The sequence below is a fragment of the Solanum stenotomum genome, chromosome 3, assembly GCF_019186545.1.
Source record: "Solanum stenotomum isolate F172 chromosome 3, ASM1918654v1, whole genome shotgun sequence".
NCBI lineage: Eukaryota > Viridiplantae > Streptophyta > Magnoliopsida > Solanales > Solanaceae > Solanum > Solanum stenotomum.
The window spans coordinates 40,901,517-40,928,254 of NC_064284.1; the positions used below are offsets into that span (position 1 = coordinate 40,901,517).

Below are 26,738 nucleotides of genomic sequence, written 5' to 3' on the forward strand. Positions count from 1 at the left end.
GGGTAGTATTTTCACCCGAAAAGGTAGCATGAGTTATGCGATCATGAGCAGTAGTAGAGAAAGAACCCAGAGTTAGAGGAAAGTATGCAGAGGTTTAGTGATTTAAGAAAGGGAGATAATGTTTTGAAGAGTTATATTATTATAGCCATGCACCCAGTAAGTTATTGATGAGGAGCTTTCCCTTATGGGTAGAGTAAAATTTTCTAGTCAAGATGAGATAGAGTATATATTTGTTAACCAGAATAGAGTTGGTGTCGATGTGCCATTCTATTAGAAGAAACTAAATTCTTGTGTTGAATAAGAGAGCATGGTATTTATGAGGTGGTAGATTTAAGCTAGGCTTATGATTTTTGAGAGAGAGAGCCCATAATATTTAAAGTGTAATAGAACTAATTAGGCATTGATAAATAGTGAATGAGTGAGTAGTACTTATGTTGCGAAGTCGAATGTGATAGTAATTGTAAGTATGAAGACTAAGAGGAGACGATTGAGTATTCGTCATAAGGTCCTAGTGGACGAGTGCTTCTGAATTTGTATCTAGTAGTTGTAAGTTAGTATAGTAAGCTAGCAATCATATTAATATTCGGGTTTAGTAATAAACTTTAAGCTTTAATTTGAGATGAGTGTCATGATCAAAAGAATGGCAGCATGAGGGTAATGATATTTGTCTTCAGACTTGATCTGGAAGACTTGACATAAAGTAGGTGAGGATTTGAGATATTAGCTGGAAAAGATATGAGTGGTACAAGTGAGAGACCATAACATTTAGATAAGGGCATTGAAGTGTGGTTAAGTCACAAGAGCAACAAGATCATTAAGAAGTGTGCCTAGATAGCACAATTTAGTTGTCAATATCAAATAGGTCCATAGCTTTCAAGTGTTAGCTTTAGACCTAAGGGGGAGATGATAAAATGAGAGATCAAGTCAAGTGTTTGAGAGTAAGATAGTGATTAGTTCCAAAGAGTTTGCGGGATATCTTTTTTAGAGGTCCTTTTAGTAATGAAGTTGTTAGAGTACTAGGCTCGAATGTGGTGGTAAGGAGTAATAGTTTGGAATGAGATTTCCTATAGAGGTATATAATCCGAACTTAAGGATTTGGGTGAAGCTTGAATTTAGTAAGAGCATACCATTAGACTCAGACCTTAGTAAGAGTAACCCCATTCTCTACCCAGTCCAGTTGTCATATGAGGACGAATGATCCCAAGGGGGAGATATTGTAACACCCCAGAAAATTTTTGAGCTAAGACTTGAACCATCCTTCATTGTGAGTAGGATTTTACCGAGGAATTAAAATTTCTTAAGTGTTAAGTTCACTAGATGTAGCACCATTAGTTCGGAAAAGAACTAAATTGGAAATAGCAAAATATGAAATTTTGCAAGTTAAGTATGAGTTTTGGATCGACTTCAAATGATCATACCTCATAGCTAAGGATGAGTTAGGTGGACTACCATATACCGTAGGGAAGATATTTAAATTATCTTCCCAACACCGCAGAGTTTGCTAAGTTTCGAGGTCGAATGAGTGAGATATGGCCTTTTGAAGTTAGGCTCCCCGGTCAAGGAAAGTCAAAATCGGAAATAGTAAAGGGTATCTTGATCTTTTCCTTATCCAAAAAGATTTGATTCGTTTTTAATAATATTTTAGAGGTCTAATCTGATTAGGTTCAGTTTAATAATCCTAATTTACGCCTAGGGATTTAGTTGAGAGTTCAAGAAGAGAAAAGAGGAGAAAAGAGAAAGGATGAAAGCGTTCGTCGAGATTCTTGCATCTTGTTGCGGATTTTCGCCATGGGTTTAATCCCTAAGAGGTATGTAAGCTTCCATAATGTTGGGTTCTTCACTCACACACCAACCATGATTTATTCAACGTAATTTTGTTCTTGAGATTTAAAGATAGTATTCTTGAAGTTTCATTAAGTTTTAATGTAAGATTCTGCTTGGGTCAACTTTAAACGACCATATATCTTAGAATAAAAAGTGATAAGTGAGCCATAATCTATTAAATTAAAGGTATTTGAATCTACTTTCCAACGCCACCAATTTCGTGTCAATCCAATTTTTTAGTAAAAAGTTATGATTATTTAAGTAACCTATACAGTGCTATTACGAATTAGCCGACGGGAAAATATTAAAAACAGTCGTTTTTGTCTTTTTAACTCCAAGAAAACCATAAACGAATTTCTTGACTAATAAAAGGCTCAAAACAATCAGATTTTCATCTTCACTAATGAAAATCATAATTCTTGGCCATAGAGATTTCAAGAAAACTAATTCAAGAATCTCAAGAAAGGTTTTCTTTATTGTTTACCTTTAAGCTAGGATTTCAAGGCTTCTAATCAAGTTATTCTTCAAGGTTCTTCAATAATCTTGTTCTTTTAGGTATGCAAGGCTATCATAGTGTTGTACTAGTTCATCCTCACGCCCTACCTCTACTTTCAGATCAGTAAAAGAGTAATCTAAGATACTTTCCCTAGATTTGAGTATTCTTGAGATAAGTTGATTTTGAGTTCTTGAATTCACGTTTCTTTTCAAAGTTATATTCCTAATTATCGAATAGCTATATTGTTACTGAGATCCTTCATATCATGAATCATAACTCTTGAATTCATAATTCAAATTCAAGAGAGAGTTAAGAGTAGAGTTCAAGGAAGCCTTTGAGTTCAATTGTGAATCCTTTGAGATCAACTATCGATTTGAACTAAGTTTTGAGGAAGTAAGTCAGAGAATAAGAAGAGTCACATACATGAGTTTTATAAAGTTATGTAGACCTATGAGTCAAGTCGTTCATGCCCATAAATTCCGAATGAACTCCAGAAGTTGAGTATCTTTGAGAGGAGTAGTATCTTCAACTTCTAAGTCTTGAGTATTGAATTCCTAATCCCCTTTAAGATTATATTTCTAAGCATGGGACTATTACATGTTACCCATAAAGTCTTTGAGTTGAATTGTTCATGTTTTATTTGGAAATATTAATTGGACTGGTTTAAGAGTCGCCACTTAATTTTTGAGAAAAAAATCAAGAAAAACTGATTTCAATAGATTAAAACAGGAATCTAGTGAAAATCTTAAAAGGGGTTCGAGGGTTCCTATTAATGTTCTAAGAAGGATTTTAAAGCATTTAGAACATCCGCTAATGCGGTTATCCGACAATTAATTATTTGGCTAAAATAAATTTAACTTAACTCGTTTTGCAAAATTGAACTATTTTGTTAGTTAGGACCAATTTGAGGGAGAAAAATAAAATTATGAAATATTATCTAAGCGAAATAATTTGTAAAACTTATTCTTTAAGTTTTTGTTAAGAGATGACCGATTCAGTTAATTGTTAAATCAAAATTGGCGTCTTTCGGGGATTTGAATTTTTCGACCTTAAGATTAGTGACAAATACTAACAAACAAAACAAACACAGTAAGGTGAAGAGGGAAAGAGGGTTGGACCCAAATCTGGTTTCTGTCCGCCTGGACCAGTATTTGGGCCCATTTTGTTTTGGGCCTCCGGCCCATTTGAGTTATCTGCACCTGTCCTAAACTAACATAAGAGTAATGTATTTTATCTTTGGGCCTTTGGCCCATTCTTCACCTGTCCTAAACTTCCAATAGAGCATTAATAATTAAATGACAAGGGCTTGAGCCCTAAATAACAAAATACAAACTTTAGTAATGAAGGGTGGGCCTTTGGCCCAATCTTTTCAACCCTTGATTTCTTGCGCGTCTTTTCAACTCTGGAGCCTGTTCATCGGTTTTAGTGGGTTGGCGACTCGATAAAGGGAAATTGAGCCCTTATGGCTCTCCCGAAAGGCAAAGGAGAGGTGAGTTCATAATGAACTCGGATAGATTTCACATGCAAGAAAAGGGGGGGAAAACAACAAATTAGTAAGTATTCAGAAAGGGCCGATCTTACAGATTCTCAAAAATCCAAGCAAAATTAAACAAGTAAAAGTAAATAAATAAAATAAAATAAAATAATGTATTCGGATTAATGATGCTGACTAAAGGAAATTAATGGGGATACAAATATGCTCCAAGACATCTAATCATTCCAAATCTCAAAAGGAAAACCAAATAATAAATAAAAGGGTCAGCTGAAACAAACAGTCAAGAGTGATCGCCCTAAATGCTTAATACCTCGACTGACTTACAGAGAAAGGAAAACCCATGATGCCTTTTATTTATTTATTTTTCATTCAACCCAATGCAAACTTACATATGCCTTTTAAATAAATATTAGAAAATAAACCCAAGAAGCACTACCGTAACACACAACATGGACAGAATCTTGGACCAATTTAATGAACATGAAAACAAGTTTACCATAGCCAAATGCATATTAATTAAATCTATAAAAAATGAGGGAGAGGGAGCAGGGCTAAGAAGCAATCAAATGGACTTCATGCTATACTTGACCACTGGTACCATGTTGGAAAAAGAGAAAAGAATCCAAAAACTAGACAAAATTGACACATCCGAGGATAGGTTGACACTGAAATGTACTGAGTATTTGACTTAAACCAATTTGAGCAGTTAAACGACGAAATCAAGCATAGCATACGACATCAAGCCTTATACGATCGTAATATTGAGATAGCCTACTTAGACGTAATGAATACAAAGAAAATTCGAGTGGAGGCATGCTTAACTAAAAAAAAAAATTCACGGGAAAGAGGAAGGCTAACACAAATATGAATCGAAAAGGCAGTGATTCATGACAAGATTGTGACATCTCTCAACGAGCTTCCACTAATTTTAATACGCAATCAGACAACAACAGATAGTAAACTAGATAGGCGGGGATGCCTTGACATTTAAAAAAAAACGACAATCGAAAGAGAGGGTACAAAAACTAAATATGCATGTCAATATTTTTAGGCGAACAAACAGCAAAGCAAGACTCTAACTCCATTAAACGCCTACAGAAGAAGAAACAACATGGTTTGAAGTTGAGCAGACGAGGCTAAGCAGAGAGATTATTACCTCTTTTAAGACAGCGAACGGGGCTAGACGAGCTTTGAATCGAGTGAACTTAACACCACAGCGGGAAACTTTTCAGAAATCTGACTAATCCTTCCGCAACACGTAAAAAATTAAGAAGAAAGTATGTATCTGAAGGGTATTTTTCTGAGTGATCTTCTACAACTTTAGAAAATCTCCCTATGTGATTTTTTGCCAAACTTTTTTCCAAATTTTCTCCTTTCTAACTAAAAGTTTTTGGGTCAAAATTTTCTCCCCATTTTCGTCCAGCCCTTTTTCTCTGTTTTTCTTCCAAATTTTCTCAATACTTCCTTGACACAAAATTCTTTAACCCAAAAAAAAATCTCCCCCTCCAAAAAATCTCCCCAAAAGTGAATGGAGAAGAGAGTATATATAGACAAGGATTAGGTTTCCAATTTCTTGGAGGGAAACCGATAAAAAAAAGATTTAAGGCCCATCTCGAATTCAAATTCGAATTCTTTTCCCATTACGGAGAAACATCTTTTTCGGAAGATTTTGCTCCATTTCGGAAGAGGAAAGGAGAATGGACGACTTGGGATCGATCTTTCGTCCTTGGGACTCGACGTGGCATCATCTCGCAGCCCCAAGGACGGTTCCGGGCTGGAAAGGGCGCTGGAACGATACTGCCGGAACAGTACTGAATTGCTGCTACTGATGTCGTTTTGTCGTAGCTGTTGCAATTGTGAACGTTGGATTGTTGTTGTCGTTTCTGGGAATGTTCTGGGTCTCTTTGTGAAGAGGAAAAAGGAAACTGGGCCGGGTCAGGGGAAAAAGGCTGGGCGGTTTGGAATTTGAAAAGGGCTGCTGGGTGGATTTTGAAGGGGTGGGAATTGTTGCTGGAGAAAGGGGAAATAATGAACTGGGCTTCGGAAAAATAAAGGCCCAAATTCGGTCCCTTAAAAAAATAGATACGCTAGAATTGGATTTAGACTTTGGCCATATAAATCTAAATTATAGCCAAATGTAGTCAAACTTAGTTGATTAGGAGAAATTCGACTAGTAATTAAATAAGACAAATCAATATTAATTAATTAACGAGCTTCTTAATCTTAACGAAATAAAATAGTTAACTCATTGTAAACTAATTAATCTAATAATATAAACGACTAAATAACTAAATATTTAAATAAAACTAAAATCATTTTTAGACAATTTTCGAACATTCATAAAATATACCAATTAGACACATGATTATATAATAATTAACTTAATTATAAACTAATTAACTCGAAATATAAGCTATTAATTAATTTAAACTAAATAGCCGAATATTTAAATAAAACTAAAATCTTTTTGAGACAATTTTCGAACATTCATAAAATATACTAATTAGACACATAATTATATAAAATATTATATTTATTATTTTGAAATTTATAAAATTGACAAAACTACTTAAAATGACTTGAAAATTATTTTGAATTTTATAAGGCCAATTATTTCAAATCGTTTAGAATTTAGGAAGCTCGATGATTAAATTATATTAGGGAGGATCAAAATTGGGTGTCAACAACTGTCCCTCATTTTACTTGGATTGATGCAAGAAATTCGAGGAAGATGAAATTGACAAATCCAATTTTGACCGACCGCATCTTCATCTTTTGGAAAAAGGTTTTTGGTACGGACTTTAGAAATTATGGCCGAACCCCGGAAATGGGTTTCCTACATATCTCAGGCTATATGAGAATTCAGGCCACTTGTAGTTCGATAAGCTCGATTTAACGCACGATTTTGGAAGAAACTCAAAACCATCCCGATACCGAATTATGAAGGCACCAGAATGCTCGGGAATGCGATTTCAGAGAAAATGTTAGAATACAGCCGGGTTTTCAACATTGATCCCGCCTACATATCCCTCAACTTAGAGAATCAGGCTGCTTGTAGTTCGACTCTATCAGTTGAAAAGGAAGTCTATTACGCAAGATATCCTTTGGTTCTGGAGGAGTGACAAGTAAGTCGAGTATGAAAAAGAGGCTTGCAACCTCTTAGCCATGAATGCGGAACTCTTCACATCCATAAGTAAGAACTTACACGGACATAATTTCCAAGGCTCTTGGTGCATTGTCACTCAGATTGGAAAGCTTCTTCCGACAGAGACCAAAAATTCCGGATGCAAAACTGAAACTGATAAACATAAGAAAAACCCACATGCTTTCAGATAGGGGTGTGGTTTGATTGTGGTGGAAGTCACTCCTCTGCTCGCATCCTAAGAGTTTGGCACTCCTCTTTGGACTATGTCCCAGTTCGCTGCTAAGAAAAAATTCCACGTTGTGCTGCATCCTTTTGATGTCGTCCGCACCTGTGGTTTGTTTTGGAGAATTCATCCTTTTGGATGCTCTCGACAAAGACTGGGATAAAACTCATTAGCATAAAAATGCAATTCAAATGGAGGGATAGTGTCTTTTACCATGTTGACACTTAATTGCTCTCCTTGAACATTTGAAGTCGACTCCATCAGGTTTGACGTAAAGCAAATAAAGCTTGTAGATTATATTTGCAATATAGTCTTCAGTGTACTCTTTCTTTGATGTCAAAGTAATAAAATATGCTGATCTAATATGTTGATTGTTCTTTTGATGTCGTTTTTGCAAAGAAAAATGATACTGTCGATGTTGATCTTCTTGTGATGGGTAAATCCTTTTCTTGTGATGCATAACTCATTTCTCTTGCGGTGTATGAATCTCTTTTCGCGATGCATGAATCTTCTCTTGTAATGCATGAATCCTTATCCCGCAATGCATGAATCTTCTCTTGCAATGCATGGCTTTTCCGCGATGCATGACTTTTCCGCGATGCATGAATCTTCTCTGGCAATGCATGACTTCTTTTTCGCGATGCATGATTTCTTTCTCTTGCTACGCATGAGTCTTCTCTTTCGCAATGCGTGACTTTTCCGCGATGCATGACTTCTTTTCCGCGATGCATGATTTATTTCTCTTGCTATGCATGAGTCTTCTCTCTTGCAATGCATGGATTTCTTTTCTCGCGATGCATGAATCTTTTTCCCGCGATGCATGAATCTTTTCCCGCTATGCCCGACTTCTTTCTCTTGCTATGCATGGTCTTCTTCTTGCTATGCATGATTTCTTTCTCTTGGTATGCATGAGTCTTCTCTCTTGCTATGCATGTAGGTTTTCTCGCGATGCATGATTTCTTTTGATGATGCCTCCCTGATACCCAATGAAGATAATGCTTCACCGAGCAATATATGTGATCTTCTGGGTATCTTTTGGGATGGCGGTATCGTCTGAATCGACAATATAATAAACATGACCCTCGGAGTAGTGGTATCATCTCTTTTGACAATACGATATAAATGACTCTCCGGGTAGTGATATCGTCTCAATCGACAATATAAATAAAAATGACCCTCGGAGTAGTGGTATCATCTCATTTGACAATACGATATAAATGACTCTCCGGGTAGTGATATCGTCTCAATCGATAATATAGATAAAAATGACCCTTGGGTAAGAATATTATCATATCTGATAATATAATGCAGATGAATGTCTTCCATGTATCTCTAGTTGCTGGAAAATAATAATATTTCTCTCTTCAAGGTTTTCATTTGTCCCATCTTCGAACATAATTGCACGTTCATTATGGACTTCGCCTTGTTGGGAATCGAATGAAATAATGTTACTCATATTCCAAAATCTTTAATATAAGCATCATACTATATTTCCTGCATCCACAGAAAAATTGTCAATTTTGGGGAGCTCTTTGCCCCTTTGACTTCTCCATATTCATTGAATGGTGGAATATGTTGATCTGGAGGCAAGCTTATAGACCTGCGTCCATAGAAAAATTGTTAGTTTATAAAAAATGAACTGATCTGTGTCGATCTCTTCAGTTGTCTGCTCCTTGTCTTGCTATCTCCGGTTGATTTCTCCGATCTCCCGCTTCTTGATAGATAAGACAAAACACTTTTATGTAAAAATAATTGAAACATGTAGGAAAAGTTTTAAGAAAAAAATAGATTTTCAAAAAGTAGCATTTGGAAAATGTCACTGCCAAGTGTCATGTCACGCCAAGCTTAGTGGACGCCATTTGGAGTTTGATGTTTTGGGATCTATCTGATTACTTGTTGGGAAGTATTCAAAGTTGTTCTAAACTGCCGATAGACCTGGTTGAAATTTTGAGGCCATCTCAAAATTTCTGTCCCAGTTAACTGTCTTGGTTTGTCTTCAGTCGTTGGTGAGCAAATCACGAAATTTTTGAGATATTCTCAAAAATTCTGTCCCAGTTGCAAATCTCAAAGTGACTTTAGTCTTGACTTTGTTGGAAAGATCTTTTCCTCGAGAATTTTTTAGTCCCTCTCAAAAAATTCTGTCCCAATTTCTATTGTAAAGAGAAATAGAAATCCTTACGGGAAATATGACCGAGCCCTTGTGGCGCCTACGTATCCCGTTGAGGCAGGAATCAGGTCAAACGTAGTTCCCCCTCAAGGATTAACAAAAATAAGAAATTTACAAAGAAACCGACCGAGGCCGACATAGGCCGCCTACGTATCTCATTCTTGAGAATTCAGGTCGAACGTAGTTCAAATACAAAGAAATATTTAAAGGGGATAAGAGAGTGACCGAGGCCGACATAGGCCGCCTACGTATCTCATTCTTGAGAATTCAGGTCAGACGTAGTTCATTACAAGAGGGATAAAATTCTAAACATAGACGATTACAAGCAAATATAACGATTACAATGAAATGACAGAAATACAAACTGAACTTCACACATAGTATCTCTTGACAGCATCTGAGTTGATTGGTTTCGGCCATTCGGTGCCATCCATCTCTGACAGGATCAAGGCACCTCCAGATAACACTTTGCGAACCATGTAAGGTCCTTGCCAATTTGGTGCAAATTTCCCTTTGTACTCATCCTGATGAGGGAAAATACGTTTGAGGACCAACTGACCAACCTCAAACATTCTGGATCTCACTTTCTTGTGAAAAGCACGAATCATTCTTTGTCGATACAGTTGTCCATGACAGACAGCAACCATTCTCTTCTCATCAATCAATGTTAACCGATCGATCCGCTTGCGAACCCATTCGGCATCACTCAATTCAGCTTCTTGGATGATTCTTAATGAAGGTATTTCAACTTATGCAGGTATAACCGCTTCTGTTCCATACACTAGCAAATATGGAGTAGCTCCAACTGATGTTCTGACAGTCGTTCGGTAACCCAACAAAGCATATGGCAACATCTCGTGCCAACCTCTGCGATTATCAATCATTTTCCTCAAAATCTTCTTTATGTTCTTGTTGGCGGCTTCTACAGCTCCATTCATTTGGGGACGATAGGCAGTTGAGTTTCGGTGAGTAATCTTGAACTGTTCACATATCTCTCTCATCAAGTGACTGTTAAGATTCGCTCCATTATCAGTAATGATGGATTCTAGTACTCCAAACCTACATATCAGGTTGTTACGAACAAAATCAGCTACAACTTTCTTGGTCACCGACTTGTACGAAGCTGCTTCCACCCACTTGGTGAAGTAGTCAATGGCAACCAAAATGAATCTGTGTCCGTTAGAGGCGACTGGTTCTATCGGACCAATGACATCCATGCCCCAAGCTACAAAAGGCCAAGGTGAACTCATAGCATTAAGTTCGTGAGGCGGCACTCGAATCAAATCACCATGCACTTGACATTTATGACATTTCTGCACAAACTTGCAACAATCATGTTCCATAGTCATCCAAAACTAGCCGGCTTGAAGAACCTTTCTCGACAAAGTGAGTCCATTCATATGAGTACCACAAACTCCGACATGTATCTGTTCAAGCAGCTTTGCAGCTTCACTAGCATCCACGCATCTGAGAAGACCTAAATCTGGTGTTCTCCTATAAAGGATTTCCCCACTTGTGAAGAAATTGAGGGCCATGCGGCGTATCGACTTCTTCTGGTTGAACGTTGCATTCTCAGGATAAGTCCCGTCCTCTAAATACTTCTTGATGTCAAAATACCAAGGCAAACCATCTGGTTCCGCTTCGACGTGTGAACAATGAACAGGTTGTTCTTTTACCTCTATATCCACTGGATCAATATAACTTGTATCTGGATGCTTAATCATTGACACGATGGTGGCAAGAGCATCGGCCAACTCATTCTGTGTCCTGGGAGTGTGTTTAAACTCAATTTTGCGAAATCTCTTGCACAACTTCTGTATATACCGCACATACGGTGTGATCTTTGGATTTTTCACGGCCCATTCCCCTTGAACCTGATGAATCAGCAAATCTGAATCTCCAATAACCAGCAACTCGTGAACATTCATATCAATTGCCATCTTCAGACCGAGGATGCAAGCTTCATACTCAGCCATGTTGTTCGTGCATCCAAATCGGAGTTTAGCCGCCATAGGATAGTGCTGACCGGTTTCTGATACTAAGACCGCTCCGATTCCTTTCCCTTGATGATTTGCCGCTCTATCAAAGAATACTCTCCATCCGGGGTACGCTTCCGAAATATCTTCACCCACGAATGAAACTTCCTTATCGGGAAAATAAGTCTTGAGCGGTTCATACTCTTCATCAACTGGATTCTCTGCAAGATGATCAGCCAAGGCTTGCGCCTTTATCGCCTTCTGAGTCACATACACAATGTCAAACTCACTCAAAAGCATTTGCCATTTAGCCAACTTCCCGGTCGGCATTGCTTTCTGGAAAATATACTTCAACGGGTCCATCCTAGAAATAAGGTATGTGGTATAAGAAGACGAGTAATGTCTTAATTTCTGAGCAATCCAGGTCAAAGCACAACATGTCCTTTCCAACAGAGTGTAACGAGCCTCATATGGAGTGAACTTTTTGCTCAAGTAATAAATGGCTCGCTCTTTCTTTCCAGTTTCATCATGTTGACCAAGTACGCATCCCAATGCGTTATCTGAGATAGATAAATATAGCAATAACGGACTCCCTTCTCGCGGAGGGACCAACACCGGCGGATTGGACAAATAGTTCTTGATGGCATCAAAAGCAGTTTGACATTCTCCGGTCCACTTGGTCGAGGCATCTTTTTTCAATAACTTAAAGATGGGCTCGCACACCACGGTGGATTGAGCTATAAACCGACTGATGTAGTTCAACCTTCCTAAAAAGCTCATCACCTCTTTCTTGGTCTTCGGAGGGGGTAATTATTGAATTGCCTTGATCTTGGAAGGGTCAAGCTCAATGCCCCTCCTGCTGACTATAAATCCCAACAACTTGCCAGCTGGCACTCCAAAAGCACACTTGGCAGGATTTAACTTCAAATTGTATCGACGCAAACGATCAAAGAACTTTCTCAAGTGGGTCAAGTGGTCCGAACTCTCGCGGGACTTGATTATGACATCATCTACATACACCTCAATCTCCTTGTGAATCATATCGTGAAAAATGGTCGTCATAGCCCTCATGTAAGTAGCACCGACATTTTTGAGACCAAAAGGCATCACCCGATAATGATATACACCCCAAGGCGTGATGAAAGCTGTCTTTTCTGCATCTTCTTCATCCATCAGGATCTGGTGATAACCCTCATAACAATCCACAAACGATTGCATCTCATGCTTAGCACAATTATCAATGAGAATGTGAATGTTTGGCAACGGAAAATTATCCTTCGGGCTTGCTTTGTTGAGATCTCTGTAATCGACACAAATTCTTATTTTTCCGTCTTTCTTGGCAACCGGAACAACATTAGCTAACCAAGTTGGATACTGCGTCACTTCCACTACTTGGGACTCGATCTGCTTTGTAATCTCCTCTTTGATCTTCAAACTCAACTCAGGCTTGAACTTCCGAGTCTTTTGTTTTACTGGACTGAAATCTGGATTGATCGGCAACTTATGGGACACCATATTTGTGCTCAGCCCTGGCATGTCTTTATAAGACCAGGCAAATACATCAATGTACTCCCTAAGCAAGCGAACCAGGTCTCTTCTTTGAGCTTCCGTCAAATGGACACTGATTCTTACTTCTTTAACACATTCATCATCTCCGAGATTCACAGTTTCGGTTTCTTCCAAATTTGGCTTATGTTGATTTTCAAATTGTCGAAACTCTTCAGCAACATGTTCGGGAACCTCATTTTCTTCTTCATATTCCTCACATTCATCATCACCTGCCTCATTTTGTTCACTCGGTTCATGACATGACATGACATTGGCAGGTTTTAAATTAATATTACTGAAATCATAAACGAACAAAGTTAGGAAAGTAAAATATAAACAGATAAGTAAACAAGCAAATTTGATAAAAGAGGCTTTTCATTTAAATTGAAAGACAAGCACAAACTTTAGCCATGACCGAGGGCCATTTTTCCTTTTGAAACATCACAAGGGAATTTAAAAACTTCAAACAAATAAAATTGCATAAATGGTGGGTCTCGGGCCTCTTCCGGACTACCACCGATTTTAAAACAAACAAAGACACATGTCTTTTCTACCCAGATGAGCGGGAAATCAGGAGTGGTGTGGAGGTCCAGTTCTGCAATCGCTCCTCAGGCTCTGCATCACGGATGCCTGATGTCCCAGCCTCTTCCTCAAGGACCGCACCAATCTCCTCAAAAAGGCCACAGATTCCTTCCCCGAGACCATCATCATTGACATATCCTCGCACCGGGAATGACTGGTACAGATGAGGAATTGGCCTGGCCAATGCTTGACCAACATTCTTGTTCTTCATCTCCGCTTCATCATCTGTTGGGACATATCCCAAACCAAACTTTGCTCCTTTGGTGGGAATTTGGATAGGCTCGACGATTCCTTGGAAATGCTTCCCCAATCCAAAACCTGGTTCGAAACCATTCTGGAGCATAACAGTAGCAATCATCTTGTACACGGCAGGCATAGGAGATTGTGGAGCCAAGTCATCACCGGTGGCATTTACCAGCTCTACCGTGTAGAAATCACAACCTCGAGAGACATCATCAACGATCGGTGCATACCCATCGAAATGACTCCCTTCACCATAAATGACTAATTCCTTGTCCTTCCAGACAAACTTCATTAGTTGGTGAAGGGTAGAAGACACAGCCCCAGCCATATGAATAAACGGTCTTCCTAAAAGCAAGTTGTAACTGGTGTTGATATCCAACACCTGGAACTCCACATTAAAATCCGCAGGACCCACCTGAATGTCCAAGTTCACCGCACCCAATGTGTCTCTTTGCACTCCATCAAAGGCTCTCACATTGACTTGGTTCTGGTGAAGCTTTCCCACGTCGAATTTCAGCTGCCTCAGAGTCGAAAGTGGGCAAATATTAAGACCGGATCCATCATCGACCAAGACGCGATTAATTATCTTATCTCGACACATACAGGTGACGTGCAGAGCCTTGTTGTGCATCCTCCCTTCAAAGGGCAGCTCTTCATCACAAAAACTGATTCGATGTCCTCGAATAACTTGGTTTATCATGGCTGCTAGATTGTCGCTGTTGGTTCCTACGGGCACATAAGTGTCATCCAAAGCCTTCATCAACGCTTGCCTATGCAGTTGTGAGCTCATCAACAAAGCCCATACAGAAATCTGAGCTGGTGTCTTCTCCAAATGCTTCACGATTGAATAATCTTTTGGCTGCATCTTTCTCCAGAACTCCTCGGCTTCAGCTTCACTGATCGGCCTTTTTGCTTGGTCCTTCTTCTGCCCCCCTTGGGCCAATTCTTCTGGTGTGTAGCACCTGCCTGATCTGGTCATGCCTTGAGTAACAGCCGTTTCAATAACAAATTTTTGTCGGGTAAGAGTTTCTCGTGGCACCAAGGCAACAGCCTTCTCGGGTGTCAGAATCACAAACTCTTTCTTTTCTCTGATGCTCAACGAAGCTACAGCCTTTTCTAGTTCATCAGGAGCAATCGGAACTATCGACTTTGTCACGCACCAGTCATCATCTGTCTCTATCATATTGATAGTGGCGCTTCCATGATTTGGCAAAGGATTACTGTTGACATTGGGCGCAACTGTCTGAAGAGAGACCACATTCTGGTCAATCAGGTCTTGAATCTTATGCTTCAGGTTGATACAGTCTTCAGTATCATGTCCAACACTGTTGGAGTGATATGCGCACCTCTGATCAGGTCTATAAAACTTTGAGCTAGTGTCAACCGGCTTAGGACCCACTGGATGAATATATCCTGCTGCAGTTAATCGCTCAAACAATTTTGTTCGGCTTTCAATAAGCGAAGTAAAATTCCTAGCAGGCTTCTTCTCAAATCTAGGACGGGAGGGATCGTAATTTCCTTGTTGCGGAGGAGGCATCTGGCGATAATTTGGAGCGTTTGGACGGGGGGCTTGATATCTGGGATATGAATTGGTTTGGTAATTTGGTTGTGGAGCTTGGTAGTTCGGGGGGGTATTTTGGTAAAGTGGAGTTGGGGTTTGGTACGTCGGGGGAGGTGTTTGGTAATTTGTTTGAATGTTGGAACAGTTGGGGGCGGCATTTCGGTAGTAGTGAGATGGAGTTTGATAAACTGGAGGGGGAGTTTGGTAGATAGTGGGGGGAGTTTGGTAGTTAGGCGGGGGTATATTTTGATAGTTGGGAAGAGGGGTATTTTGGTAGCTGGTGGGAGGGGTACTTTGGTAATCAACCTGTGCATAACAAGTCGGGTACGAACTCTGTGAAGGTCGAGAACGACCTTGGTATGATGATAATTTCCTTGGGGTCTTCTTCCCCTCATAAGAGATAGAGGACACATCCTCTCTTTTCTTCTTCAACAAGCCCGAAGATCCGGGCGATGCAGCAACACGGGAAATCTTCCCGGTTCTCAATCCATCCTCAATAGTCTCACCTACCTTGACTATCTCGGCAAATTTTGCTCCAACGAGCAACATAATTCTGTCATAATATTCGGGCTCCTGCACCCGCACAAACACTTCAACAATTTCCTTTTCTGACATAGGAGGTCTAACTCTAGCTGCCTCCTTTCGCCATCTATATGCAAATTCTCTGTAACTCTCGGTCGGCTTCTGCTTCATCTTTTCCAAGGAGTAACGATCAGGAACGATCTCCACATTGTAGGCGAATCGTTCGATGAAGTCCTTGGCCAGGGCATTCCAGCTAGACCACTGTTTTGTCTCATGAGACGTGAACCATTCTAGAGCCTCTCCGCTTAGACTTCGGCTAAAGAGCCGCATTAACAAAGCTTCGTCTCTCCCAACTCCCACGAGTTGGTCACAATAGGCCCTCAGGTGCGCTAAGGGGTTCCCTATTCCTCCAAAGATGTCGAATTTCGGCACCTTGAACCCTTCCGGGAGGTCCAAATTCGGATGAATGCATAGGTCTTCATAACTCAACCCGGCAACCTCAGGAATGCAGTTCAACTCCTTCATGGCTTTCCTAATTTCCTCTTTCATATCTATCTTGGCGGTCTCTTCCTTTGACCTCCACTCTCTCTCCCTCTCCTCATAGTGGTCGAGCTCCGAACCATGGGGATCATGCTCGTTGGGAACTGGTATTTGGAAAATGGGTTTTTGCGGTAGTGGTGGAGCGATAGAAGGACTCTGGCCATTTAAAGGGGCGTGATAGTTTTGGGGATAAGTCTGGGGGTTGGTGTACAGGTTTTGGTGAGGGAGGGAAGTGCGTGGGTTATTAGCGTTTTGGCCATGGGGGGGCAGACTAGTTTGGTGGTTTGCATTAGGGGGAAGGAGTGGTGCTTGGAGGTTGGTATTTTGAGGAGGGGGTGGTGTTTGATAAGAAGCTGAGGCGTAATGGGGGTTTTGAGTGGTAAGGTCGATGACGGAGGGATTATGAGCAGGGCTTGAAGATGGGTTTTGAGCCTGTTCCACGTTAGGAGGGGGAATTTGAGCTGGAGGTCTTCCGTCTGGTTGAGTGTTGACAGCAAAAATCGGAGGAGGCAAATCTTGTCTTTTCTGCATCTCGACCCTCATCTCAGCAATTTGTTGCATCAACTGCAGGATCAGTTCATTCTGATCAGCAAGGGCGGGCTGAGCCACCACGACATTAGTAAGGCCAGGTTCTTCGTTGTTATCACTCATTGTTGTTTTTCCTTTTTGTGAATTTTGGCCGGGAAAGGAATCTGTAGGCCCTTTTGATCTGGTAAAATAGGGATGATCGGCCAGTGTATCGACACAGATCAGTTCTAACTACCTGTAGAGAAAAACAACTCAAAGGCAAATATGTCAGTATTAGTTCTGGATGAATAATGCAAGATATCACATAGAAAGCAGATAAACACATAAAAGTTGCTTCGTTTGAAGACACGTTAACCCACGAGTAATAGGGACTGATTTTTGAACAAGCAGGAATTTGCTTGTTTTTTATATCGAGGTTGGTGTCTCAGAAAGGTTAAATTGCGTTGAGCTAAGGTCTTCTTGCTGCATCTTCTGTCGTCTGTTGATCTGAACTCAATGTTTCCTTGTAGAATGAAAGAGGGGGGAAGAAAATTTGAAAAAGATAGGGGCCGGGCCTTGAAAGGCTGCCTACGTATCTCCGAAGGAGAATTCAGGCCCTACGTAGTTCGAATACAAAGGAAATTTTCATTTTCATTCATTCATTTCTGGTGATTACAAGGAAAGTGAAAAACAGATAAGAAAGCTCCTAAAAGATAGATGGTGCCTTCACCGAAGCTTCTTCCTCTGACTGCTGTATTGGCCACGGGGGGTAAACTCGTATGTTTCGAGGGCGATTTCCTCATTCTCTTCTTTCCACCGTCCCTTGAAAGGAGGTCTATAGACAATTTCCTCTTCAGGTTCCTCTTCAACAGCTTCAGGTCTAGCGCCTCTAGGATCACTGTTGGTGGCCTCTTGGCTGAAGAAAGGGTATTTTCCATGTAGTTTTTGAAGCCTCACAGTTATATCATTGTTGAAGGCATCATGTTTCTTCCGCATAGCAACCGTCTCCTCGTTCATGACAGCATATCTTGCCATCTTAGCCGCTAACTCCGCGTCTAGTGTTGCACTTTTGGCTTGCGCAGCTGCGGTGGCTAATTCTACTTCTATTCTTCTTTCTCTGGTTTCTTGGATCTCTTGTCTGAGCCGCTGCAATTTCATCTTCAAATCCTCCTCAGTTAGCTCTATGTCGATACCCTTGCCTTTTTCCATCTTAGNGATAGGAACTTGCAAAGTGGACTTGTGTGGTGGCCGTTCTTTGATGTTGCATGACGTCCTATATGCTCTAGCGATTCGACGAAACTTAGTATTTGTGTTTGTTCTATTATATGTTGGTTTTGATTTACTTTTTAGTTGTAATGGTGTTAGAATAACTATAGATAATGTTTTATATGGTTTTGGACTTCGTTATTGTTATAAATTCATTGAACTAAGTGGATTGTCCATTGAGTTTATCTATAAACTTATACTTATCATCTATGTGTATTCCGTAGGTTCTGTGCACCTTTTTGGATAAGAATGTATCTATTTATTATTATACTTAATATGGTGACTCTTGGAGTGATTTCTCAACCTATAAATAGGGTTGTTCATTCACCATTGACACACATATGAGACAAGAAGACATTTGAATAAGACGATCTCTACGTTCTACTCCCCATACCCTTTGTCTATATTATTTGTAGTATATTGCTTATATTTTATAACACGTTATCAGCACGAGACTCTAGCCAATTGAGATTGAGATTTAGTTTTTCTTTAGCTCATGTTTTGGTTGATCTCGTTATGAAAATCAAGAAGGAGAAATGATAACTACTGGAATCAAGGTATTATATGCATAAAATCAGCTATGTATTTTCTAGAATCTTTTTATGAATTAGAATACATTAGTATTCGGTCACTAACATTGACAAGGAACCAAAGGCATATACTACTACTGGTTGAATATTTTCTGCTCCACAAAGTTTCTTAAATGGAAGAAGGTATAAAGTTTTGGTAGCATGAGTTTGAGTATTATGTTTTATGAATTTTATTTAAATGTTGTGAAAGACTCAATGAGTGAGACATGTTGTACTTTGGTCTACTATACCATTGGTTGAGGGTACGACGGTGGATTCAAGTCTCATCGCACCAAAATGGTAAGACATCAGGTTAAAGTCCGGATGCACCATAAAATAAAAAATGTTTAAGGGTAAGACGGTAGATTCAAGTTCTATCGCACCAAGAGGGTAAGACACCAATTTGAGTTTTGATGCACCATGATGATAAGGATTGGGTTCAAGTCCCATAGAATTATGGTCTAACACGCCTTATATGGGTAAGACATTGAGTTTGAGTCAATGCACCATATTGATGATATAATGATGATTAAGGCTCTGATGAAAAGCGATGATATTCGTCACATTGAATTTGCTCCATTACCTGAGGCGAATGTGGTAGCACTATGTGATAAGTTTGAAATCCGTGCAATTTCTCCATTCTATCATATGAATGTGGTAGCAGTGAATAATAAGTCTGAAAGAAGACAAGTGATTGAATATATGAAGAAGGGTGTTAAGGGACAAAATTATAATAGTTATCATTGAGGTAATTATAAAAGAAAATGGTCCGTCAAAATGTGAAGGTAATTTTTATCATCAAAATGGTATGAAAGGTCATGGGACGTGTGGTCGTTGTGCGACCTAATAATTTAATAAATTTATAAAAATCCTCAATCAAAAGAAAGGAAGATAAAGTAGTGGTACACTTGACCTTTCAAAGTGATGTTGAGGTGGGTCATGCAAAAATGATAAATTTTAAAGGCATCAGAATGTGCTTATAATGAAAATTTATGAAGCTCATATAAATGATTAGGTCATTCCTTGAAGAGAATGTGATTTGTGATAAATATCATGAATGCTCGATCTTGAAAGAGAATGGGTTAAGATGTGATAAAATCAATATGGGTTGGATATATTCCACCACTCATCTCTATGAGAGGTTTGAGAAAAATGATATACACCACAACTCACCTTTACGGGAGGTTTGAGAAAAATAAAGTTCGGTTGCCATGATCGGTTGGCCATTCCAATTTATATGTGATGCAAATGTAATTGAGAATTCATGTGTTTTATATGATGACTAAATAAAAGATTCTTCAAGAATCCTCTTGTGTTGCTTGTTCTCATGATAAAATGATCATTCTATCAATAAACCAACTAAGGTTGGGATTGTATTCCCTGAGGTTTTTGAAACATATAAAAAAGGTGAATATGGGTCCGTTCACCTGCCATGTGGACCGTTTGCAACTATATGATTGTTGTACTATGGGATGGTCACATGTGCTTTGTTGTCAACTTACAAATTGATTTTTGTAAGGTTGTTTGCTCAAATTGTTAAATTAAGAGCATAGTTCCAAAATATGAAATTATATTGATAATTCCAATTGGTTTATAACAGAAATTGTATGCCTCCAATTATAGATAAACCATGGGTTTGAGAATAAAACTCCCAAATAAGATTTGGTATGAAATAAGTTTATTTAACATGTAGTAACACATATATGCATTAAGGTAACAAGGCTTCCCCATCATAATTGGTTTAGGGTCAGGAACCAAATAATTTTCATCTAAAGTTTGAATATGCGATACCTGATTTGATTGCTCCTCCATGAACAATGATGGATCCCCAAATGAGGTTGGGGTGAATGTTAAATTTTCTAACATTAGGGGGAGATGTGATTGATAGCTGAAACTAATGAGATGAATTATCTAGATGCTCGTCAAAAAAAATATGAACTTCAAGTTCAAGAGATAATTCCTTTGCATAATGTTGCAAATTAATTGTTAGATGAATTTGTTGACCCTATATTTGTCTTTGGTATTCATGAAGTGTGATATACCAATCGATTCCAAATGAAAAAAAAATTGTAAGGAAGGAGATGAGAAAATGATCAAGATGGTCATGATAATGAGGCAAGTTCTTTAAAAGGAGCACGATGACATAACACTTCATAAAAACCTTGGCAAAGATTCAGGTACCAGAAATGATGAAATATGAAGAGATCTCGATAATTTATGTCGTATTGGAATCGAGTCAAAAAACCATCGACGGTATCTTTGATATGAAGTAGCAATTAATGCTACAGATGATGGCGGGATCTTGAATTCAAATCTTTTATATATGTGGACAGGTAAATGATTGGCCAAATGAAATGCAGCACAGTTCAAGTAAATTATGTTTCACTTTGAAAAGTAATGTTTTGGACTTATGTCCGTGGATCAAGATATAATGTTAGTGGGGTACAAATAAATCATGATGCGAAAGTAGAACTGTAAGATATAAAGTACGGTTTATGCATTGGGGCATAAAGGGTTTCACAAAAGTCCTGACATTATTAAATAGAGATATATTTTCATGTGGTGGATGCAATGAGGCTTGTTTCGGTCTGGCAATATATGACATGCTTGAATATGTGTAATGAATGATTGTCATGTCCTAGCTAGACGTTGAACATTATATGAAAATCTTTGAAGGATTCAAAAGATGTTAAAGCAATTCCATTGAGTACCCCAATGGTTGTGAGATTGTGTAACATAGAAAAAGATCAATTTTTATCTCATGAAAATGATTGAAAAATAATCATGTATTAGTGCAATGGGTGCACATACAAATTATTGGTTATGTAGATATCGGGAACTGTGTGATTTTTCTTTGAAAAGAGATATTCTAGCCACCATGTATGAAGATTATGATGTATGTATAGCTCGATTAAAGTAAGGATACATCAAAGGAGACTGGACAAAGTACATTTCACCAAAGTTCTTCTTCACATATGATTTTCAACAAAATAGTGAGATAAAAGTTCAAAAGATCTGTTCAAGTGATAATCTTACAGATTTATTCACTAAGGCATTGCCAACATCAACATTTCAGAAATTGAGATAAGATTGGAATGTGTCATCTTTGAGATATCAAGTAAAGCTTTCATCAGGGGGAGTGAAATACGCGTTGTACTCTTTTCCTTAACCATGGTTTTGTCCCAATTGGGTTTTCATGGTAAGTTTTTAATGAGGCAGCACTCAAAGCGTATTATGAGATGTGTGTACTCTTTTTCCTTTATTAGGCTTTTTCCCATTGGGTTTTTTCTAGTAAGATTTTAACGAGGCACAATAACTATGGACATCCAAGGGGGAGTGTTATAAATTCATTGAACTAAGTGGATTGTCCATTGAGTTTATCCATAAACTTACACTTATCATCTATGTGTATTCCCTAGGTTCTATGAACCTTTTCTTTATAAGAATGTATCTATTTATTATGATACTTAATATGGTGACTCTTGGAGTGATTTCTCAACCTATAAATAAGGTTGTTCATTCACCATTGTAAGACACACATATGAGACAAGAAGACATTTGAATAAGATCATCTCTACATTCTACTCTCCATACCTTGTTTCTATATTATTTGTAGTATATTGCTTATATTTTATAATAGTTATGACAATTTTATCATTTCAAATTGTAATTCTTCAACTTATGACTATTATGTTGACCATTGTGCAATGACATGTTATTCAAGTAACAATGATATTGTTGTTACGTTATTACATGGCATGAAAGATTAGGTCACATTGGGAAAGATCAAATGAATAGGTTGGCAAAAGAAGGACATTTAGGTTCTTTCACCAAAATTGATTTGTCATCTTGTGAAAATTGTCTTGCTGGAAAGATTACGTGTAAAACATTTGGAAATGCTAAGAGAGTTGAGTTACCACTTTAATTAATTCATTCTGATATTTGTGGTCCATTGAATGTGAGGGAAAGGTCTGGTGCTACATATTTCATTACATTTATTGATGATTTCACGGTCTTTGGTTATGTATATTTGATTTGTCATAAATTTGAAGCACTTGAGTGCTTTAAAAGATATATGAATGAAGTTGAAAATCAAATAGATAAAAGCATAAAACTTTAAGAACTGACCGCTGATGTGAATATTTGTCAAAACAGTTTAAAGAATTATGTATTGAGAAGGGTATTATCAGAAAGTTAACTATTTCTAATACACCTCAACGAAATGGTATAGCTGAAAAAAGAAATAGAACATTATTAGACATGACAAGATCAATGATGGCACAGACAAATTCGTATATCTCTTTCTGGAGAGATGCATTATTGACTGCAGCCTACATATTGAACAAAATGCCTTCTAAATCAATGACTTCCACTCCTTATGAACTTTGGACTAGTCATAAAACAAACCTGAATGATCTACGATCGTGGGGTTGTATAGCATACATTTAGGATCGTTTTGGTGAGTTTGATAAACTAAGTCCAAAAGGAAATAAATGTATCATTATAAGATACTATGAACACTCCAAATGGTATGTGTTCATCGCTGAACTGGAGAATGGAAGTATTAGTGAAATTGTATCACGAGATAACAGATTTTTGGAAAATTATTTTCCCAAAAAAAGTGAAATAGATGAAGTTGAGCCTCTCTACGAAATGTTGAATTTAAAAGATCAGGTAATGTTGTCAAACATACTTGATAATTCAATGAATCAAGAAATGATTCATGTTCCAAATGGGAATTATGAATCCCAAAATTCTATAGAGGAATCTGAACTTCAAATACGTAAGAGTACAAGAAAAGGTGTACTCAAATGAACTTATGAGATTTAGGATTATGTTTTCTTGGTATCTCCTACAGAATTGGATGAACCTAATTCTGTAACTGAGGTCGTATCGAGCCCTGAAAGGGATGAATGGTTAAAAACGATAAAAGAAGAATTAGAGTCCATGAAAACTAACGAAGACTGTGATCTAGTTGACCTTCCTAAGGAACGTAAATCTATTGTTAATAAATTAATTCTTAAAGTTAAACGTAAATTAGATGGGTCAATAGAAAGACACAAAGCACGATTGGTGGCAAAAGGTTTTACTCAAGAAGTTGGAATAGACTATGAGGAAACTTTTTCACTAGTTGTAAAGTTTACATCCATACGATTACTTTTATCTATTGTTGTACTTTTAGATCTAGAATTACACCAAATGGATATGATGACCTCTTTTCTCAACGGAGAATTAAACGAGGAAATCTACATGGAATAACCAGTAGGTTTTGTTGTTAAAGGTCAAGAAAAGAAAGTTTGTAAATTGAAAAGATCAATTTATGACCTAAAGCAATCATCAAGGCAATGGTATCTAAGATTTCATAAGGAGGTGATGTCATTTGATTTCACCATGATCGATGAAGACCATTGCATCTATGGAAAAAGTCCAATGGAAATTTTGTAATTCTTTCTCTTTACGTAGATGATATTTCATTAGCTGGAAATAATTTGGAGTATGTGAAAACTATCAAGACATGGCTTTCAAAATCATTTGATATGTAAGATATGGGTGAAGCAGACTATATATTGGGTGTTAAGATCCAAATAGATCGTTCCAAGAATTTTTGGAGTTTATCTCAAGAAACTTATATGAAGAAAATATTGGAACATTTTCGAATGAATAGTTGTAAATCCATGGATACTCATGGGGTGAAACATTAAGCCTTGAAATGTGTCCAAATACTGAAAAAGAAAAGGAAGACATGTCGTGAGTTTCTTATTCTAATGATGTCGAGAGTTTGTTGTATGTTATGATGTGTATTCGCCCAAACATTTATTATGTCGTGAGTCTGGTTAGCAGGTATCAATTTAATCCTGGAAGAGATCATTGGAAAGCAGTAAAGAGAATATTTTGATACCTGAAGGAGACTGCGGATCATACATTGTGTTATAGTGGATCTAGTTTGTTGATAAGATGTTATAAAGATGTTGATTGGGCTGGTGACTGGAATGATAGAAAATCAACATCCTGTTATGATTTCTTACTAAATGGTGATGCTATTTCATGGAAAAGTAAGAAGCAAACTTGTACAACTCTTTTAACCATCGAATCTGAACTTGTGGCTTGTGCGTCTTCAGTACAAGAAGTTGTTTGGCTAAAGAGATTCTTTGAGCATTTTAGTATTGTAAATAATTCTAAGGGTCTCATGATTCTATATTGTGATAGTCAAGCAGCTATCTCATACACGAAGGATCCTAAGTATCACAGCAAGACCAAACATATTGACATCAAGTATAACTTTGTGAGAGATGTAGTGGTAAGTGGAGAAATAACTTTACAATACATTCCTACACGTGAAATGATAGTTGATCCTTTTACGAAGGCCATCTCTAGAGACTTGTTTGAAAAACATGTTAAGGCTTTAGGTTTGCGTATGATTTGATGATATTTCAGTATTGTAAAATAATTTGATTGTTATAATATTCTCTTATATATAATACTATTGAATTTATGTTCAAATATAATATGCATGACATTTGTAAGAAATAATGTGTCAAATAAGTCGTGAGATTGGCTCTCTCATACGAGTAATTGCCTCTTACGTCGAGGAACATAACGAGATGAGTTTCACCACCATATATGACTTGTTTTATGAGCCAGATAAGAGTTTCTCTAAGAAAATTAATTTGAGGATTATTGTAAAGAGAAGCTCGGGTTAGACATCTAGAGGTGTCTAGACCAAGATCTGTACGATGTTTGAATGATAAAAGAATGGGACACACGTGCCAATATAAGGTGAGAACATCGTACCATGTGTATCATACCATGTGTGTTAAGCGATCAATGGGTTAATGAAAGAATGGTTCCCTGCTTCTTCATTGTGTGAGACACCGAAAAGTTAAATTAACTTTTCATTGGAATACCTTTGACCTTTTACTGTTTCTTGAAGTTTCGATCAGTTTTGCTACTTTAGCGTGTTATTAATAGCCATGAGTGATTCATCAATTTGATACATGTCTCAGAAATCAGTTGATATGGAATAGATAGATTCGAGTAGAAAGGGAAGATGATTAAAATGAATAATTTAACTTGTATACACAAGTCGGCTATTACACTCGAGTGTAATTGTGTATATAAAGTTAAACACGAACTCAAGTTCACCTTTTTAAGGGGATGAGGGATCGAATAAGTAACTACTGAAGTAGTGAAAGAATTCCAGGGTATTGTGAGTATTAGTGTCCTCATATTAGTAGTAAATTTTTTCCATATGTGATTGGATACCTATACTGAGCATGTAAAACCAAATAGGTAAGCTCTTAATGCTCACGGATCACACGAACTGTTTATTGTATGAAATTGGGTGACTAATTGTTGTCGAATTGCCTTGGGTCTTGTCAACCATGTGCGAAGTGGATGATATAAGTTTTTTTTGGGTCATGAATCGCCATGTGGATCTGACCCGACCCGACCCAATAAAGTTTTAGAAAAAAGAAGATAAATACTATTTTGAAAAAGAGTGGGAACGGTTACATGATTTTAACCGTAGCATCCCCTCCCTTTAAAATAGTACTTCACGTTTCAAGAAAAGGGAGAGAAAAATATCAAGAAAAAAAATGAAAAACAACAGGCAATTAATTTTTTAAGATTGACATCAAACAATCCAACAAGATATTTAGTTTGTGGATTACACTTTGTTTCCTTGAGATTCAAAGTTGGATTTGGAGCAAATTATTCAGTTCATCAATTTCATTCCGCTACAACAATCAAAGGTGCACAAATCCTATACCACTTTTTGTTTAATTCTTACATGTTTCTACTAATCTTGTAGGCAGAGTTAGGAGAAAACGCATACAAGTCGATATCAATTAATTCAAAGAAATTCCCCTATGTCATCAAGCAAATATTCGATCTCTTTCTTTTGTAATAAATATGATCAAATCAATAGTTTTTTGACGTGTGAAAGAAGGTGCAATTAGGTCACACACCAATGCCATCAAACCACACTTGATCGAAGAAAACAAAAAGGTGAGACTTTGATTTTGCCTCTCAATGATTGATTAGGGTACACTTCTCAAATCCCTTGTTTATAGAT

General features: G+C 37.8%; 1 pseudogene; it reads right to left on the minus strand.

Moving 5' to 3' along the window:
- Positions 1 to 16,865, minus strand: part of LOC125858952 (uncharacterized) — a 94,803-nt pseudogene extending 77,938 nt beyond the window's left edge.
- Between the last annotated feature and the right edge of the window lie 9,873 nt (positions 16,866 to 26,738).